The sequence below is a fragment of the Sebastes fasciatus genome, chromosome 1 (assembly GCF_043250625.1).
Source record: "Sebastes fasciatus isolate fSebFas1 chromosome 1, fSebFas1.pri, whole genome shotgun sequence".
Lineage (NCBI taxonomy): Eukaryota > Metazoa > Chordata > Actinopteri > Perciformes > Sebastidae > Sebastes > Sebastes fasciatus.
Genome location: NC_133795.1, coordinates 24,460,548 through 24,481,559, shown reverse-complemented (window position 1 = coordinate 24,481,559; position 21,012 = coordinate 24,460,548). Strand labels below are relative to the sequence as shown.

General features: G+C 40.8%; 1 long non-coding RNA gene across 1 annotated transcript; it reads left to right on the top strand.

The window, feature by feature from the left end:
* Window positions 1-1,989: 1,989 nt before the first annotated feature.
* LOC141777431 (uncharacterized) lies at window positions 1,990-4,953 on the top strand. Its single transcript, XR_012595897.1, has 3 exons — window positions 1,990-2,048; window positions 2,183-2,241; window positions 4,871-4,953. It is a non-coding gene; the product is annotated as an uncharacterized LOC141777431 (long non-coding RNA).
* The last annotated feature ends 16,059 nt before the right edge of the window (window positions 4,954-21,012 follow it).

Here is a 21,012-nt window from a genome sequence, read left to right as displayed (position 1 = left end):
AGTTTTTAAAAAAAAGTTTGGTTTGTCAAAACATTTTCACAATAGCCCACACAGAATGAACATTATTTATACTAGATGTATGTTTTTGCCCACCTTCACACTATTTATTATTTATCTCCGAGGGATGAGAATTCCTCCACAGAAACTTTTCAATCGGGTTCTCTGAAGTAATTTGCTCCTGCCACTGCACTGCTTTGCCATTATGTTCCACACAGAGTATTCCCAGCTGTTTTCTTTCCTTAATGGGATGCCTCACACACGCCTTGTCTTAGATGACACGGCATGCTGCTCTCTCCTCCCCACCTATACACTGTTGATTCATTGGCTGGTGGATTGAGAGGCTTCACTTGCAATTTGGGAAAATAATGTAATCTCAGGATGGGCAGAATTGTTGAACCCTCTCTGAGATTACTCTCTCCTGTCTGCCTCAGTGATTACTGATCACAGGCAGAAGAAAGAATAGAAAGTCTTTCCTCTATTGTATGCTCCTATTTTCATTCTCACCTCATCCGTCTGGCGAGAGTCATTTTCGATAGGTTTTGAGAATTGGCACTCTCTCTACTGCTCCCCTTCCTTGTTTTTATTGCTTGCTGTGCGGCAGTGTGTTAAAGTCCAAGAGCACACGTTTTTGTTCTCTCTTGAATTTGCAATCAACATATTTGGGAGTAGTATTGTGGCAAACATAGACACATAAAAGTGCTCTGAATAATGTTGATCATAATAGGTGCAAAGAGTTTTTGCTGGTTATTAAATTAAAACGTCATCTATGAAAACTGTGCAAGCACCGCAGTAGAGTTTGGTGGTATGGCATAAAATCATAGAGTGTATAAAATATGTACGTAGTCCCTATGACATCACCCGTTGGTTTCCGAAGAAGAGCTGTTGTGAAGTTCAAAGTGGGTGGCTCCGGCCGTCGGCATCTTGGCAGTGACTACACAGCCAAACTCCCCACTAATCGGGCCCGGGTGACACAGCAGAGCAGACAGCTAGCAGCTAGTGACCTTGTACGCCACCCACGCCCTCAATTATGCCTAACTTTAAAGTGGTAGTAGGCAGTATGTTTTTGGCATCATTGGGCAAAAATTCCATAATAACCTTTCAGCATATTGTAATTCAAGTGTTCTGAGAGATAACTGGACTTCTGCACCTCCTCATGGCTCTGTTTTCAGGCTTAAAAAATCTAGATGGTGACGGGAGACTTTGACCAATCACAGGTCATTTCATTGAGAGAGCGTTCCTATTGGCTGTGCTACAGTCATGTGACCGGAACTTGGCATTCCTTCACCAGATTTCACAATGGCAGCGGCGTCACAAACTTTCTCATTTTACAGCTAAACAGTACACTACAAGATGATTACAGTAACAAAATATTTATTCATATTTGATCAGCGCTGCCTAGTTTGACCGTTTGGTCGGAGTTCACGAGTGATTGACAGCCGGCTCTTATAGACAGCAGCTAGACAGCAGACCTTAGATCAGCTCTGACTGGTTGTTTTCCTCCGGTCTGTGAAATCTTGCAGACGCCGTTAGGAGCAGCCGAGGACACAGAGGACCATCATTTTTTTCAGGTTACCTGTTTCATGTACTACTGTCACGATATAGCGACCGTTTTATAAAAATAACTTTTTTAATCATATTTGCTCCAATCTCGCCTACTTCAGCTTTAAGCCTTAATATAAATGAAACAGGTGAGTTATATAAAAATTCATCCCCCATACAGTTGTTATGAACGGGGATATTAGCTACAGAGACCAAAACCATTTTTTGGACCAGGCTGTAAACTACTGTAGGGTTGTGTTGTTCCGATACCGATACCAGTATTGGAAATGTGTCCGATACTGCCCAAAATTCGGGATTGGGTATCAGCGAGTATGCATCGATCCGATACCATAATTTATTAACCCAGAAAAAAATCAACTTGTTTAACCAGAAATCAATTCTTCTTTGCCGCTCCAAAACAGAAGCCTTCACTGTGCTGTCGCCCTGGATGTATCATGGTTGCCACTGACAACTACTGTTTTAGAGCAGTGAGGAAGAACTGATTGCAGGTAGTTTGTCACTTGACGATAACAATCAACAACAGTGCTAGTTGAGAGTGTAACGGTAACAGTAGTCAGAGCGAGGAAAATGACAGCCATTTGGCAATATTTCACAGTAGAAAATCTGTTCATGTTTTACAAAGGGGTTTAACCTGAGGCAGGCCATACAACGAAGATAGTCATGATATCACATCCATACAAGGTCAGTAGTAAACAGCTGTTAAATAATAATATAACAATATATTTTTTCTATCACACTGGCATCGGATCGGTACTCTGTATCAGCCGATACTGCAAGTTCAGATATTGTAATCGGTATCAGGAAGGAAAAAATGGTATGGGAACATCTTTACTGTAAAACGTTTATTTCTGCTGTAAAGTTGGGCATTTTAACATGGGGGTCTATTGGGACTGACTCGCGGTTGACGTACAACAATGTTGAGATTGCACAAATAATCATATTGTATATTGTTATTGTTCACAGGTGCAAGCTGACATGTTTCTATACTTGCAGATGTGTTTTTGCAATCTACTCAACGTCTGACATGCAGGTGTGCATGTTCACACAGACTTTCTAAATGTTTCAAGACCAAACAATGGGATCAGAACAGTCATTGTAAAAAGCAGCATTGTCCACTTTTCACAATAATCTCCACCAATCTTTTCCTCTCTCTTTTATTGAGCCACAAAGGGCTGAAACGGGGGCAGTGTGTAATGCACTTGGGAGGAAAAGTCTCAGACAGTAATAGGTGGAAATGGTGCGTATGAAGATGTTGTCAGAGGTGTGTATAAAGTACTGAGTTTGAGTTTTGGGTAGGGGAGAAAAACCCGATTCATCAGGATATCTGGAAGAGTCTTTCCAAAAGTTAATGGTCCAATTAAAACGTCCGTCCCAGTGACAAATTCCTTTGAAGCCAAGCTCTGGACTCCAAATCGCAGAGGCTCTGCTTTAACAGAAGGAGAAGAGTGCACATCACCATTCACGCCCACTGTTAAACGATCTCATCTGGTGGGACTTCCTGTGATGAATGATAGGAGTAAAGGAGGGATGAGAGGGGAGTGGAGGCTGAATGGCTGTCTTGCATCAATGTAGACCAAAGAGAGAAGAGAAAGTGTGGCCATTACTATTTCTGACATGGTGAGATGGATGTCACCCTTATTTGCCATCAGATTAGGGAAGCCGGGCGAGGTGTAGCCCTCAGCCAGTACATCACATGGACGTAATTAAATGAGTAAGACCGCTGACGGCTCCTTTGAGCCCAATGTTGGAGCCTGAGCAAAAAGACCTGTAACACATAGGTAAAGCGATGTGCACTGATAGATGTCCTCACATGAGGAAGGAAACAGATCTTCAGTAGTAACATAAACTGAACTAGCGGTGAGCTCTACCACTGCCAAGGCTGCACAATCCTCCAAAAAGGTGTTATTTTGATAACGGAAAATATGGCAATGGCAATTTTATTTATACAGCACATTTTATTACACGTAAACTCAAAGTGGTTTACATTTATAGACAAAATAAAAAAAAAGACAAAAATGTAAGAACATATCAGCATAAACTACAGAAATATAAGAATACAGTACACAAGCATACACCCAATCACACAGCAATACAATGAAAATAAAAATAAAACCAAAACTTCAACACAATCAAAAAAGAACCGCTGCACACAGCCACATATTGTAATTAACCATAAGCCTGGGAGAATAGGAATGTTTTTAGTTTGCTTTTGAATGTGGACAAAGTTGTGATGGATCTTAAGTCATCAGGCAGCTTGTTCCAGATAGAATATAATATAATGAAATACATGTACTACTTAGTACTTTTTGAGGAAGACGGTTACATGGATATTGGTGTTGGTCATGTGAGGATTAAAATACTGTGGATTGATAATATAACGTCATATCCATTAAGTTATGGATTAATTTAAGGCTGTCAAAGTTAACGCGATAATAACGCGTTCACACAAGTTCATTTAAACGCCACCAATTTCCTTAACGCATTAACGCAACTTGCGATTTTTAAGTTGTAGCGGGTTCAATTAAAAGCTAGAGTGAAGATACTCGAAAAACCTAAGGAATCCATTTGTATCTACCGTTCCATACTAGCTTGTTGTGAAGGAGGTTTAATAACGCTCCAAACTTGCACTAAATTTTGATGAGGAAAAACTGGCATGGTCATTTTCAAAGGGGTCCCTTGACCTCTGACCTCAAGATATGTGAATGAAAATGGGTTCTATGGGTACCCACGAGTCTCCCCTTTACAGACATGCCCACTTTATGATAATCACATGCAGTTTGGGGCAAGTCATAGTCAAGTCAGCACACTGACACACTGACAGCTGTTGTTGCCTGTTGGGCTGCAGTTTGCCATGTAATGATTTTGGCATATTTTTTATGCTAAATGCAGTACCTGTGAGGGTTTCTGGACAATATTTGTCATTGTATGACAATTAAATGTTTTAATCGATTGACAGCCCTAATAAAAATACATTCTCTCCCACTGTTCAGACATCATCACAAGATTTCAGGTTCACCTTAATCTGTATTCACACCGCAACAACTGATTTGTTACATTGCCCATGGTCTAACTTTTTACTAAAATCTGTTGGCATTTTTTTCTGACATCCTATCTACATGACTTGGCCTCATGGTGTCCGTGTTTGACTTTGAAGCTGTCCGACATTCCTGTGATGCTCTGCTCGCGCTATTTCTCCAGGGTTTCCTCACTGCTCTGGTGTATTATCATCAGACTCTTCTATGGTGGATGACATTGGTCCAAATCCATGAGATGGTGTTCTTTAATCCCTGTTTACTCTTCTCATTGCCAGCCTCCAGTAATCCCAACATTGGCCTGCATCACCAAGGTCCTGCACAGGCTGGAGGAAGAGGAGGAGGGTGGCTGGAGTCCAGGTAAAACTCACAGGGCTCCAGGACTGAATCTTTGGAAAATGTCGCTGTTTTTTTTGGTGAGCTTTAGTCTGGCTTTTCTGTTTGCTCCTTGGAATTAATTTCCTTTGTCCTGGAAGTTCATGGTTAACAGTGCCAGATACTCTTGTCTCTGATGTATCCTCCCCAATATTTCCCATGGGCTGATAGTCTGCCTTTGGTGAGTAGTTTACTTGTGTGCTACGGCAAGTCATTTACAAACCTCTCTTGCAAGCTGAGGATCTGCGCTGGCTCTGTAGGGACTACGATCAACAATCTGTTTCTATGTAAGAACCTTTTTATTTCTTTTGTTTGCTTCTGACAGTTGTCTCTTCACTCCTAACCTCGGGCCACGGTGACATGTTGTCACATTATAGCTTTACAGTATGTCAGCCTGTCACAATAACTACTTCTGATGGACCATAAATTGTCACAGAAAAATTGCAATAAACAATATTTTTGTCATTTTAAGACCATTTTATGCCACTGCTATTAGAATATTAATGCAAATACACCCTTTCAACAAGCAATGACATTTGGATTTTTAAGAATATTCAGTCATTTTCAGACTTTTCCAAATATTTATCACTTACTTTTCAAAATCTACATGAACCACTCTCCACATCGGCATAAATTTGATCCACCGCACAGCACTTATTTAAAAAAGAAAGTATGTCACTTTTAAAGCTGGTTCGCCTGTTACTCATGTTATTTCCTTCTTCCGAAACAGTGGTGAAGAACACCAGGAGCAAATGTCAGGAGTTGAATTTTCATTAAAATAAAAACTAAATTATAACTGCTGTGGTAACTGCATGCCAAATTAATCAGAGCACACAAGGCCAAATTGCCTCCTAAGTAGTAAGCAATGTAACATTTAAAAGGCTATTTTTTTTTTTTAAATGGAGTCCAGTGCAGTTCACGCTCCACATAAAACGCAGCGGGGCAACATTACATCACTTCCAATAAATTTTATTGAGAAAAATAAGGGCAAAACAGCATTACCGATCTGTTTTAAAGGTGCTAAATGTGAGATTGGGAGTGTTGCTATTGCTTCCGCACGGCTCTCAACATGACGACAGCAGACTGGAACATGCACTAAAAGCATGGGCGGCCAGGAGAGTGACTTCATTCTCTGCTCAGGTAGACATTACTCTTCTATATCTTTACATAGACAATTGTTGTTTGCTGCTATATTAACGCTCTGAATATTGTATAGAGCACATTTAACCAAACATTCTCTGATCTTGGTCCGCTAAAAACACAAAAACACAGAATCCGTCAGCGTGTCATTCACTACCAAGCCTGTTTGTAACTGGTAGCAACCAGAGGACCACAATTTCTGTCCCATGTGAAACTAAAAGTGACGTTGACCTCTTTTGTGACGTGACTCGTTGGTATCATCAGTACCATGAGTCATGTGAGTCGCTAGTCACATGAAACGTCAGTCAGTGAAGTTATCGCTAACCGCGACCGTTTCTTAAACCTAACTAAGTGGTTGTGTTGTCTAAACCTAACTTCCTGTGAAAATGGAAGTTTATTTTGAAAAGACACTATGCAGGTAACAAGCGATGCCGACGGGCAATTACCAAGCGGCGGTATTTGACGAGTTGAAAGTGAGAATGTGTTGGAAAAAAACGCTTAGGCACTGTGGACAAGTATTATAATGTTAAGGAAAACCCTGCTGTTTATTCTGGCAACATGTTGGCATGTTGGTGACATTCTTATGTATATAAACACGCATGTAAACACATCGGGTAATTATCGAGGTCATGCAGCAAAAATGATCAAGGTCATATCCATATATCAGATGATAAGTCGATAATGTAATTATCGTGACAGGCCTAGCTGTATATGTACACTATCCTCCTAAATGCTTCATATAAATCATCCATTAGCCGGAAAGGCTCTTCATTTACATCAAAGAGGAAGGAAAGAGCTAACTCAGTGAGTCCAGCTAGTGAACTAGATATTTTTATTAAAGGTGTATGAGAGACATGAGGCATGCCACCTCTTTACAGCCCAGTGTGACAGTGTCTGTTTTGTCACACTGGGTGGCTGATTAAGCTTTAAGCAGGCCAGTTTGAGGGCAAGTAGACCCCCACGTCCCCTCAGGTTTCTTTTCCTCTGCCACATTGGGCAGCGCGGGATTGCTGCTCTCATTTGTGCACAATGAGTGGTGTCTTGCACCTTTTCCAGGATCTGTAGGCTTTATGTAATGTCTTTTTTTAGTGGTTTCAACTCCCAACAACTAGGTGTGTCAAACCATTGTTTGATATATAAACTGTCCACTGAAATATGTAGCAGAACATCCAGTCGTGCTTAACTTTATATCTACAGCACCTTGCTTGTATAGATGTTTGCAAGGTTCCAAAGTCAAAGCGTTCAGATCATGTGGGATGGATGGAAGGGGAAGGATTTCCATATTAACTACTTGTGAGCGTTCACTCGACAGAGTTGGTCTTGTGAGGATTAAAATATTGTGGATTGATAATGTAATGTCATATCCATTAAGTTATGGTTTCATTATATCTAAGGGTGATATTTGGTTGATGTGAGGCATATAGATATATATATATTTTTTTAAATATTTAATTGCAATTAATCGCATGATTGTCCATGATAAATCACAATTGATTATTTTGTATCTGTTCAAAATGTACCTTAAAGGGAGATTTGTCAATTATTTAATACTCTTATCAACATACAGTAGGAGTGGACAGATTTGCTTGCTTATGCAAATGTATAATAATAATAATAATAATTAAAGCTGCAAGCAGCGATGATCGGGCCCTCGCCCACGCGCGCACGTCGGGGGAACGCGCACGTCGGGGCACGTACATGTCTTCAGGGCAAGACTCTTATAAAACATGTCAAATTGGGGGAAGATTGTATAGCCAATTTACAACAACTTCCTGTTTCCTGTAGGGGGCGCTATGACTATCACGCATAATACCACATATATGTCTTCAGGCCTGGTCCATTATCCAGCTTGTGAAGTTTGGAGCAGATTGGACTATGTAAAGTCAAGTAACAACAGCCTCCTGGTTTTTGGCGAAGAAGCTTTTTCGCCGCCACGCCACGGCAACATGGTTCGATAACTTTTTGATCTTTTAATATCAAATCTAATATGTGTCCTTGTCGTGATGTGTTTTTACTATACATATTACAATTAACGTCATGACATTAACTTTTATATAACTTTACATTGTATATATTATATATATATATATATATATATATATATATATATATATATATATGGAAAAGTTAGAAGGAAAAGTTTGAAAGTTATTATTTTTTGGGGTGATTTTTTAAGTATTTTATTGATAGGACAGTGGATAGAGTGTTGGAAAGGGGGAGAGAGAGAAATGACATGAGGAAAGGACCACAGGCTGGATTCGAACCCCTGTCCACCGGAGCTAAGGCGCTCGCTCTACCGACTGAGCTAAAGCTGAGCTAACCAGCTACCGAAGGAAAAGTTTTCTGTCATCATTGGAGGTTACAAGATTTGTATTTCTTCATATGTTCTTAGTATTTTTCTCACGGATTAACCCACAAGAAAAGATTATATTCATTTTAAATTGTATTTTTATGTAGAGTTTTTCCCAGGCAGTGTTTTGTTTCATTGTTTCACCAAATTTCATAAATTTAGGAGAGGGTTACAACCATTTCCGGTTTCCTGTAGGGGGCGCTATGACTATCACGCATAATACCACATATATGTCTTCAGGCCTGGTCCATTATCCAGCTTGTGAAGTTTGGAGCAGATTGGACTATGTACGACAAAGTTACAACAACTTCCTGTTTTTTGGCGAAGAAGCTTTTTCGCCGCCACGCCACGGCAACATGGTTCGATAACTTTTTGATCTTTTGATAAGTTTTCATCCCAAAGGTCTTAAGATACTACTGACCAAGTTTCAGGTAGATCTGATTAATTTCTGAGGCAGTGTACATCAATGTGTAAAACATGATATTTCCTGTTACCACTAGGTGGCGCTATGACTGTGAGTCAAAATTTGCATATGGATGTTGTCAGACATGGACCTTTATCAGGCATGAGAAATTTGGAGCATATAGGTTAATGTACGACAAAGTTACAACAACTTCCTGTTTCTTGGCGAAAGGCGCTTATTCGCCGCCACGCCACGGCAACATAGTTCGATAACTTTTTGATCTTTGAGCAACTTTTCATCCCAAAGGTCTTAAGATACTACTGACCAAATTTGAAGTTGATCGGGTTAAATCTCTAGGAGGAGTTCGTTAAAGTACAGCGCCTGGATATGGAGAAAAACGCCATAAAATCCAATATGGCCGACTTCCGGTTTGGTTTACGGTATACCTCCAAGAGGGTTTTATTTACGTCTCGTCATGGTACATATACCTACCAAATTTCGTAAATTTAGGAGAAACGTGTCGTCGGGGCTCCTCAATAGGGGGCGCTAGCGAGCCAATTTGCCACACCCGAGCACGAAACCCATATCAGATATTTATTTCACGCACGTCTGACACGTGTGCAAAATTTCAAAACGCGTTCATTATCCCAAGCACCTCGTTTTCACGCTCAAAGACATAATAGAATAAGAATAATAATCATTTGAAATACAATAGGTCCTCGGACCGACTTTGTCGGTGCTCGGGCCCTAATAATAACTTGGATTTATATAGCGCCTTTCAGGAAACCCAAGGACGCTTAACAAAGACATAAATAAACACAACAATGGAACATAGCAGTAGCTAGGGGCCATAGGCCTTGGTGAAGAGGTGGGTTTTGAGGAGTCTTTTGAAGGTGTCCAGAGATGGTGCGTTGTGGAGCTCTATGGGGAGAGAGTTCCAGAGGGTGGGGGCTGTCACACTGAAAGCTCTGTCCCCAAAAGTTTGCAGTCTTGTGTGAGGGATGGAGAGCTGACCCGTGCCTGAGGATCTTAGGTTCCGGGACTGTGTGTAGGGGTGGAGGAGGTCAGATAGGTACTGAGGAGCCAGGACATTGAGGGATTTGTAGGTGGGGAGGAGGATTTTGTAGGTGATGCGGGGAGCATGTAGATGGTGAAGAGGAGGGGTCCCAGCACAGAGCCTTGAGGTACACCATGGTTGACTGGGGCCCGGGGTGGAACTGGAGTCTCTGATGGTGACAAACTGTTTTCTGTTTGTATGCATATATTTATTACTGGAAATCAATTAACAACATAAAACAATGACAAATGTTGTCCAGAAATCCTCAAAGGTACTGCATTTAGTATAAAAATAACATAGCAAACCCAAACCCAACAGGCAACAACATCTGTCGGTGCATTAGTGTAATAACTTGACTATGACTTGCCCTAAACTGAATCAAATTCCTGTATGTACTTGGCAGATAAAACTGATTATCATTCTGATAATTATTGAAGGTAAGTTATTAAAATGAAGAAACTGGCTTGTGTTGTGGTAAATGTCAAAGGTATATCCACAGGGCCAAATCCACATAACCTGAGATCCCAGATGTGCGCCCAAATCAAACTGTGTTCTGTCTGCCTTTGTCCAAGCTGGGTATTAGTAAAAAGTAATTTCTTCCGCTCACTCTTGGCTGCACCGCACCTGGGAGGTATATATATATTTTTTTACAGCTGTCAAACTGTATCCAGGCTTTTTCTACCAGTCGACTGAAGAGCATGACCTTAAAGCCTGAGGCAGTTATACAACACACAACAACAAATGTGAGGTAATTCGTTACTAACCATATCCAAGTATGTTGCTCCACATTCATTTTGTGGCTTAGAGTTTCACCAGGGAGATTGTTACTGTTCCAATCAATTTACAAATATACACATCGAATTAGATGGCACAGGATTAAGCACAGTGCCCATTTACTGTATTTAAACTATGTATTGCATGAATCAGGAACTGCTGATAAAGAAGATTTTCTCTCTGAAAGCAACTTTAGTTTCAACATTGCTACCCCATTGAGAGATATATAGAATTTCACTGACACATGATGTGCACTTGAAATCAGGCATAAATAAATTAAAATGTGATATTGTAGGGCTAAAAATGTGAGGTTGACTCTCCAGAATTGTACAAGTGACCACCATATATACCAAAATGCTGCTGCAGTTCAGTTAAATATCCTATTTAAATGCATGGGCTGCAGCAGATGGAAGCGGTATAGAGTTGAGTTGAGGTATGCAGAAATGAGAGGATCTTGGGTGAGCTGAGAATCTGAATACTGGTTTGACTTATGGATAACTTCACGTTGGATTACTTCATTTTCTGTGACAATTGCTCCTCCTTTTGCCACCTGTTGGTGAATTCCAAATGAAACAACTGCTTTGTCCTCAAGGTCACTGTCCTATAGGGGGGAAAGATCTATGAATATGTTAAGATGGTGCCCTCTGCACTTTAGGTAAATAAAACGGAAAACAGCAAAATGTTACCAGCAGAAACACTGTCGCGGTAATTAATTTTTAAGAGCAACGGCCAATGGGGAAACTTCATCACTCAACCGACTAATGGTGTAACTTCATCTCTCAGTCAGTCAGGCTCTGAGAGGAGGGGGTCCGTCCTAGGCCGACAGCTGGGTAGCGAGACCGAGACACACCATTTGCCCATGTTGTCCTGTGACGGAATCCATCTAATGTCTGCTAAGCAGACAGAGGCAAAACCATAGGCCGGAGGAACCACCTGTACAAAACGGGCCCAGCACGTTCGCAGGAAAAGGCGTGGGCTATAAATGCCACGATAATGCGCAATGCATTTAGCGTGCAATAAATACGCCTTTCTTTATTTCCACGTGTCATTTGTACGCCATGTATCCTGTACGGAGTGTAATGTAAACGCATATGCTACGAATAGAGTTAGTGACGTGGTATAAAAAGAAAGAAAGACCACTTATGGTGGGCGGGTCCAACAAACACCAGACTTTTAACCAGGAGACCCGTGTTCTAGACCGTTGGTGACTGGAGTTTTGTTTTGTGAGTTACGTCACATGACGTTTGTGTTGTGTATTTTAATTGATGTTTGTAAAGTGTTTCCGTAGTTGTTTCCGTATGTATTTTACTTCGTTTACATTTGTTTGTTTTTGTCAAAGAATGGTAAATGGAGAATGGACTTGTATTTATATAGCGCCTTTCTAGTCTACCGACCACTCAAAGCACTTTACACTACATGTCAGCATTCACCCATTCACATACACTCATGGCAGAGGCTGCCATGCAAAGTGCCAACCTGCTCCTCAGGATCTAATCTAAATACTCAGTCACACACTGATGGCACAGCCTTCGGGAGCAATTTCGGGTTTAATATCTTGCCTAAGGACACTTTGACATGTGGACTGGAGTAGCCGGGGATCGAACCGCCGACCTTCCGATTGATGGACGGGTTGACCCGCTCTATAGCCCCACAGAGCATTTGATTAATTGATTGGTGTCGGGATGTAATGAGAATTTCAACTAATATAACATAAAATGTTGTTTGTAAAATCTTTACCAACACTACCTCTAAATAAAACAAAATCTGCTATAATGTTAAAACAAAGTTTTAACTATGCTGTTGTGTGGGCCTTCTGTGGACCAGCCTCATGGGGGCCCCAAAGGGCAAAACTGCTGGGGCGGCACAGGAAGCCCACATGGGATTAGTGTAGGTTTGCCCATAATAAACCCACACCCACAGTGGACCCGAACGGGCATATTTGCTGGAATATCATTAAGGCTTCATGAAGGGATATGACAGGCAACTTCAAGTGTAATTAGATTTGAATACGAGATTGATGTCCCCACTGCTGGCAAAATTACCAACAAAGCGGTAATTACTCTCCCACTTATTCAGCCTCGGTGCAATTCATTGACCTGGCTGTGTCTCTGCAGTCCTGTTGCTTTTTTAACACATTGTTTGATGTTAAATAGCTACAGAGCTACGTTAGAGAGCCAGTCAATAGCATTAAAAGCATTAGACGACTAATTAAACCAATAAAGTCTAGCTGACTCTAGCAGATCTCTGCCTGACGTTAGTCGACACGCGTTTGACCTACTTGTCTAAATGGTCTTAACCGATTGCTTCGCCTTGGGCTGAGAATGAGTCCCCTCAATCAGCTGAACATATGTTACAGTAGATAAAACAGCCATCACAGCATTAGAAAAACTGGTAGAAACTCTCTCAACCGATTGTGTTTTCATTCTATAAGCAACACCTGCTACATATGAGCTTTTGTTTGCGTTAGGCGAGTGAATTCTTTTCCTGCAGCTTAAAACAGGTCACAAGAATCACACAATAGCTACTCAGTGCCAGCGCTCTGACACAATAACTGCTTTGTTGAGGCATTTTGATATTCATGAATATGCTCACTCACTGTGGCATTACAATTATAATTACATATGTCTAATCCTTATTATCTATTTCTTAAAGTCTTTGTCATTGGCTTCTTTTGAATATAGGCTTGAACTAAGCCACACAACGCATCACCAAAGGTGAATTATGAAGCAGATGTTTTGGGATGATGCATATTAGATTCATATTTGCATTTCAGCTCCCTCAAACAGCGTAAAGCTGTTAAAAAACAGTCCTTTATCCTTCTAAAATAATACTGTTTTATTGAAAATAATGCACTAGTTGAAACCCCTTGTGAAACCTGAAGTCAACGTTGATTTATTTGTCACGTAACTTCCATGCTGAAGAAATGCCACTTTCCGTAGTTAGTTTAATCCAAGCCATCATCTTTTCCTAAACCTAACTATGTAGTTTTGTTGCCGAAACCTAACCAAGTCAATCTTTTCCTTAACCTAAGCTTTTTTGTTGCCTGAACCTAAGCTGTTTCTGTGAAGACAAAAGTTTATTTTGAAAAGAAGAATGTTTATTGCGAAATGGCAGAGGTCCACATTCTCCGAGTACCCTTCTAGTTATGATCGTTTCTAAATTATTTGAATTTCCGAGATGTTACATTGAAACAAGCACAGCCATCAAATATTGCCAAGAATGATCTCACTGATTGCATGATGAAACACTCATGGTGTATTATGTTTTTTGAGATGGACAATTTAGTTAACTTAAATACAATGTGGCATGCATTCAGAGAATCAGCAGATGTTTGGTGATGAAATTGGCAACCGTCCATTTTCTATGGGAAAATGATATGACTATTGACCAATAGGAAAGAAATCACATTCCTATTTCTAACACCCAGAAATAAGTACAGCAATTCTCACTGCGTATGCTCTGAGTTGGTGGAATAAGCAGCAGTTCTCCCTGGTAAATAAATTAAGAGATGTTTCAGGATGAATTCACAGATCCCCAAATGTGCAATATTCTGGCCTTCAGACTTATTATGGCAAAATAATGTTTTAGCTTCTTGCTCTGGAAATACATACTGCAATATTACCTAATGCATGAGTAAACACAGAAATTACCCATGGACACCTGGGATTCTGAGGAATAAGAATAGAAAATATTTTGGAGGTCAACCTACTGTATTTACGTGTGTTACTCTCTAATTGAAGGTTTGTTTGTTTAATGAAAACAGATGATTTGATAAACAAGTGTGGATAAATATGGTTATGTGTTGGCCTCGCCCTACTTTGTGTGCCCCTAAATATTTCCACAGTAACCAGGGAATCATCCAGCCAAGGTCACAATTCTTGTGTTACTATCTCATGGATCAGGACAGGCGTAGAGGTGTCTTGTGAGTATTGTACCCTGGAGTAAAATATGCCGCTGATCCAGGATGCCTGATGAGTTTGTATCTCCCCGCCACACCTACGCTGACTCCAAAGCAGATGCTCGTCATTTGTCAAGCCCCTCCGTCGGAGAAGGTCAAGGAGGGTGAAGCGGACCATGCTTCGCACAAAGTCTGTAACCGCACTATTAAATCCTGCACTGTAGAGACTAATAATCGCTACCACAGTACATAGAGTGTCATGTCTGTGCTGCCTCCCCAGATATACAAACAACCCTTAGATGTGTCAGACTCTGCTGCTGCTGCTGCTGCGGCAGTGAATGTCTGGGACTTTATTCTAGCTTGGGATTTAGCTCGTTCTTTGATATCCCCCAGGGAGAGGGAGGCTTATCAAATGTCTTTAGTTTAATGAGATCCTTAATTGAGGAACACTTGTATCGCTCACTAATAGGACATGTCTGCGCTCCAATGTCATTTGATGCAAGGATAGGTGAGAGGAGTCACACCGGCTGAAAACAAGCTGCTCTGAGACACAAATATGGCAGAAATAAATCAAGCTCTGTCTGTCCTTGGTGGGAGTTACACATAAAGCATAATGAAGGGAATAATATGACATGCTGTAATTAAAAGGGTAATTAGTGATCATAGATTGTCAATGACAAGGAATAGCAACAACGTTGACAGGTCTCTGGCACCACTTAATATAATTGACACAAAGAAAAGCTACATTTCCGAGAAGCAAGTGAGCTAATTAGAGGAGAGTTCAAAAACAGAAATGTCTGCTTGTAGCGATGTTCACCATTGCAAAGTTTGGCTGGGGTTGACCTTTTCCTTCCGTAACTGGAAAGCGAGTTTTGAACAAAGCACAGGTCGGAAAAGTGAGTTTTGAAATCCAGAGACCTCAGTAACCAGCAGAGCAATCATTGTGTCATTGGTATTGATCAACAGCCCAATCCAAACTGCCAGACAGAGATGTTTTAGGATCATTTTGTGCTGTGGAGCTGTAAAAACCTTTATTTATTGCACCTGTAAAAGCTTCTTATCAGCTCCTGCACCAGGCGTTGCCATCTCCACATGTCTGTATAGCATGGGATATAAGATGTAGGCTTTCGATATCTATATTTGTGCTTTACAAGGTGTTGGGAGGGTTGGGACACGATGACCTCTTTCCACAGAATAAAGCATATTGAGCTTCAAAAGAACTTGCCTTCTAGAATGAGCCTCTTCAAATGGAGTCAAAAAGGAAATACTGGAATACATAGCAGGAGGAAGCAACCTTATCTCATGTGATTTATGTTTCTAAGCAACTATTTTGCATTGGCAAAACAGGGCTGTAAAACCCTCATTTAAATGTGTGTGTGTGTAGCTAGCAGTTGTGGTCTCTGAGACTTGTAGTTCAGCTTCCCCCCCCCCCGAGATGTTGGACGATCATGTTGCAAAAACCAGGCGTTACCATCTCCACATGTCTGTGTAGCGTAAGATGTAAGCTTTCGATATCTGTATTTGTGCTTTACAGGTGTTGGGAAGACTGGGACAGGATGACCTTATTCCACAGAATAAAGCACATTGAGCTTCAAAAGAACTTGCCTCCTAGAATGAGCCTCTTCAAATGGAGTCAAAAATGAAATACTGGAATACATAGCAGGAGGCAGCAACCTTATCTCATGTGAATTATGTTTCTAAGCAACTATTTTGCATTGGCAAAACAGGGCTGTAAAACCCTCATTTAAATGTGTGTGTGCAGCTAGTGGTTGTGGTCTCTGAGACTTGTATTTCAGTTTCCCCCCTGGATGTCGATGATCATGCTGCAAAAGACATGCAGCAACAGAGGCCGACTGGAACTTGGGGGACAAGAGACGGTCATCGGTGGCGATGCAGAGTGAAAATCAGTTTACAGAAGAAGTAACATGGTTGGTGCTGGGGTGTGGAGCATTGTTTACCTGCTCTAAATGATATTATTTACAGAGCCATCACCAGAGAGAGGCTGCTCTGATGTAACTGATGCTGGCATGCAAGAGAGCGAGAGGCTGCTTCTGCAAGCAAAACATCGACAGGACGGAAGGTAAAGGCGATCGGCGAAGAGCACCCTCACTTTTGAGGTATTTTGCAGTTGGCTGCCGTCAAACACACGCATCAATCACACATGACACAGATGTGGACTGTGACGAATAGACTCCTGACAAGATGTGGCGATGAAAGTAAGCTCGACAAAGAACTTGAATGATCGTGACAGCCAAACGAAAAAAAAAAAGTTTTTGTTTCTAACTTCAGTCTGAATGTCCTAGTTCTTCAGAGGAATTTGATCTCACATGCTTTTACAGTAAATATATGCTGTCTTTAGCAGTGAAGTGAAAGCAGAGCTCATGTGTGGCAGAGTTATAAGCAAATCAGCATCGCTTTCTTTGTCTTAATATTTATCATCATTTACATAACACCATTTGGATTTCAGATTATTTCGCACTGCAAAACCAATTTCAATGGCTCAGTCATGTCGCTCGCCTATGTTGTGATAATGGTCATCCAACTGTGTAATTGGACATTTTAAACTGTTAAGCAAGTTAGTAAGGAGCAACACAGTGGAGCGGACCAGCGCATTAAAGTTGAATGACAGTTGAATACCGGAGGAATATGGCCGTCACTGTCCACCACTTAACTGGGGCGCACATTTAAAATCCCTGGTTAATGCAGATTATGTCAACATGTCCATTAAACACTGCGCAGAATGATGAATAATATTACTGCCTTAACCCTTCAGAGATGAACTACAATGACTGTCAAATGACCTAAATGTGAATTTGTTATGAAATCATTCCACGAGATTTCTTTTTCTTTTTTTTTTTATCACGGTGTCCTTTTGGGATATCTGCTAAGGAGATTAGTGGCTGAGAATCAGTTAGAGTTAACTACTGTATGACAAGAGAATGACAGTTCATTTAGATGGTGAAAATTGCTGGTGGGATTTCCACAGGAGTGCCACCGAGCTGGGTTAATGCTGTTTGTGATAGCAGCTGACAGGACGCCGTTTGGGAAAGAGCATTTGGGATTTTGACCTTTCCCTTTGACAGAGGTCGCAGTTTATTTTTTTGTGTCAATGCATAACAGCTCCGACTCGGCTGTCGTCACAGTGGGAAGCGTTTCAAAACCCCAAAGGGAGGAACAACCAGTTATGTTTACAAATTCACATATAATCACAGACAACCATTATGTGGGTTTCAAATACTCAGCATGGCTGCACGAAAACTACACTGCAGTGATATGATTTATATCCATCCATAGAAAGATGATGGCTGGTGTACTGTGTAGTCAAGGATGTCATCACTAATATGTTACTTTCCTGCTCGAAAAAAATGACACCTTTCTGTATTTCCAACCAGATATCACGCCAAAGGGTGTAATAGACCCACCTGTCCACCAGAGGAAAGTGTGTCAGTGTCACATTTTGCCTCGACAACGCGCGAACATTACCTGCGTGTATGAAGGTTCAGTAGCCTACCAGGTGGGGGCAACGAAACTACTCGCTTAGGTTTAGGCAACAAAATCCAACCTGGTCTCAGGGGAAGGCGTATAAATACCACAACATTACACGGATATTCTGCGTGTCATGAGTGTGCATTTTAGTATTTTCGCATGTCATTTGTACGCCACCCAAATGTCCGCAGCTGGTCTAGCAAGAAAACTACTAACTTAGGTTCAGTCAAGAAAATCACTTAGTAAGGGTAAGGGAAAACATCATGGTTGGGCTTAGAATAAGTAAGTAAACTAAGTAAAACACATACGGAAACAACTACGGAAAACATGTCACAAATGTCAAAGGTCACTAACGTTGCTTACAAAACAAAACACTGGTCAACAAGTTCAGTGTTTGTTGGACCCATGCAACGCCCCATCCGCCCACCTTAAGTGTTTTTTCTTGCTTTTTATACTACATCACTTACTCTTACCGAAGCATTTATACGCGGATGTGTTTACATCGCAGTCAGTACAGGAAATCATGAAAGGCGTATTTATTGCACGCTTAACGCCGTGGCATATATACTAATTTTTGTGAGAACCGGCTGCACTTAGTTTGGTTTAGGAAAAACATCATGGTTGGGCTTAAAATAAGTATGAACGCTTAGTACAATGCATACGGAAACAACGTACCAAAGTATGGAAGACATGTCACAAACGTCACAAAAATAACCGTCCAAAAACAAAACAAAACACCAGTCTGCAACACCGGTCTCCTGGTTGAAAGTCCTGTGTTTGCTGGACCCATCGACTTCTTCACCCACCTGTCGTAAGCAGTCTTTCTTTTTATGCCTCCGCCCACTTGGACTTAAGCATGAACTGATTAGATTTTGGTGGTCAAAGGTCAATGTCATTGTGACCTCACAAAACACGTTTTTGGCCATAACTCAAGAATTCATATGCAGATTATGACAATTTCACACAAATGTCTAATAGGATAAAGATGACATTTTGGACTGACATGGATGTAAACTGCAACTTGACTGGTTGGTGGAGACATACAACCACAAGTCGGTAATTCTAGTATCTCCATGACCTTCTTTTATAAATAAGGAAAAGAAAAGTATAGAGGGTTTGCTGGGTTTCTTGTTATTCTACATGATTAGCTCTGAGTGTAGCACGCGGATGCATTGACATTACAGTTAATACAGACTACATGGTGTGAAAATGACATGCTTAAAGCAGAAAGGGAGTTCTTATTACACGCTTTTGCCTTGCGCAACATGCCTTTTTGTGCGATCGGTGCTGGTATTTGACAGTTTAATCATGTTCGTACAATGACTCAGTCATCTTTTTAGAAGTCAATGCGAACATTTGTTGACGAGGATATAGAATAATGATATAAATTCATGCTCCTAAGATCAATCATGCAGCACTCTGAAATAGTGATCTGATGGTTAATCTCAACTACAGACATAACACCATTACTGTAAGTACATTACAGCACTTCCCCAGCATGGATCATATGGCAGGTCCTATATCTTATGGTTTACAGTTGTCAATACTTTTGGCAGCACAGCTTTTTCCGCGTTCATAACATTTGAAAAGCCTTGAGGTGCAAGGATTTTTACTGTGCGAGAGGAAAGGATAACAATACCACCTCCACATCCTGCTTCAGTGAGCTGAAGGACTGACATATCTCAAAGAAAACAACTGCAGGGCAGAAGGTGAGGGCATTAAAATAAACAAGAATTTTGAAAAACTCTCAATCAAATGCCGAAATATAATCAAAACTGCACTATTTTCTCGTTCTGCTGCTGCTGCACAGTTCATCCTATGCACTCCATCTATTGTTACTTCTCTCCTTGGTCTCTATCAGTCCTCTGACGTTCTTTACTACCACATTGAGAATAATCAGTGGGAACTTGAGGATGAAAGCCTAATCAGTCATCCGTGTTCCACTCTCATTCACTGAGCAGAATACATTATATAAATCATATACATTTGAATTATTCCCATTTCAGTGGTTCAATATTTAATTTTGGGGGTACTTGGCAGGAGGTTGGTTCATCCCTTGACAGTGCTTTATGATGGAGGACATGCACATACTTTGAAATCATTGTTTCGCAGTCACACAACGTACAATATAACATTTCTAAAGGGGGGAAATTATTATATGGCCCGTGAACTTTGACTTCATATGGTCCAAAGAAAGTTGAAAGAAAGATGAATGTGTTGCAGTCTATTTCACTCCATTTTCTAAGACGCATTATGCCACTGAATAATTGCTACTAGATGGTAGCCCCAGCTTATGTTTCTATTCGTTTCAAAAGCATGTCTGTAATTAGACTTTATTTAAAATTAGCTCCGGTCTGTCCATTTAAATAGGGTAACAGAGCAAGCTTTCTCTGTGCCCTGGCAGAGCAGCTGGTCTGGCAGATATTAGCTCCTTTTAGTGTGCTGACCACTTCACCAAGCCTGATAATATAAGTCTGAAAATTGGATATGGTCACTGAGGGACAAGCGGACTGAGGAAATCAGAATTACTCCTCATTTGTATGTGATTTACATTTTTTCAATTGGTCTTTAAAAGGCCAGCATTGGACCCAATAAGAAGATTAAAGGCAAATATAGTTTTGTCAAACCAGGGGCTTGGGTGAGAGCTATTCAGTTTCACGTCAGCTTTACAGTAAGTCGAAGATTTGCTGTCAGGCCCAGTTGCTACTGGGGATTTAAGTGTCTTTTTGGCCCAGGATCTTTCAACCAGCCGCGCTGTGTGTTATTTCAAATCAACACTAAAGTGCGAGTTGTGGGGTAAAGAAAGTAGGATTGCACAAAAGTTGTGACCACTATTCTGTAGCTACAATGAATTCAGATATATTTGCCATGGCTATATTCAGACCAGTGTTTTCACTGGGAAGAGCAGCTTTAACCTTCATCACACCAACTGGGTTC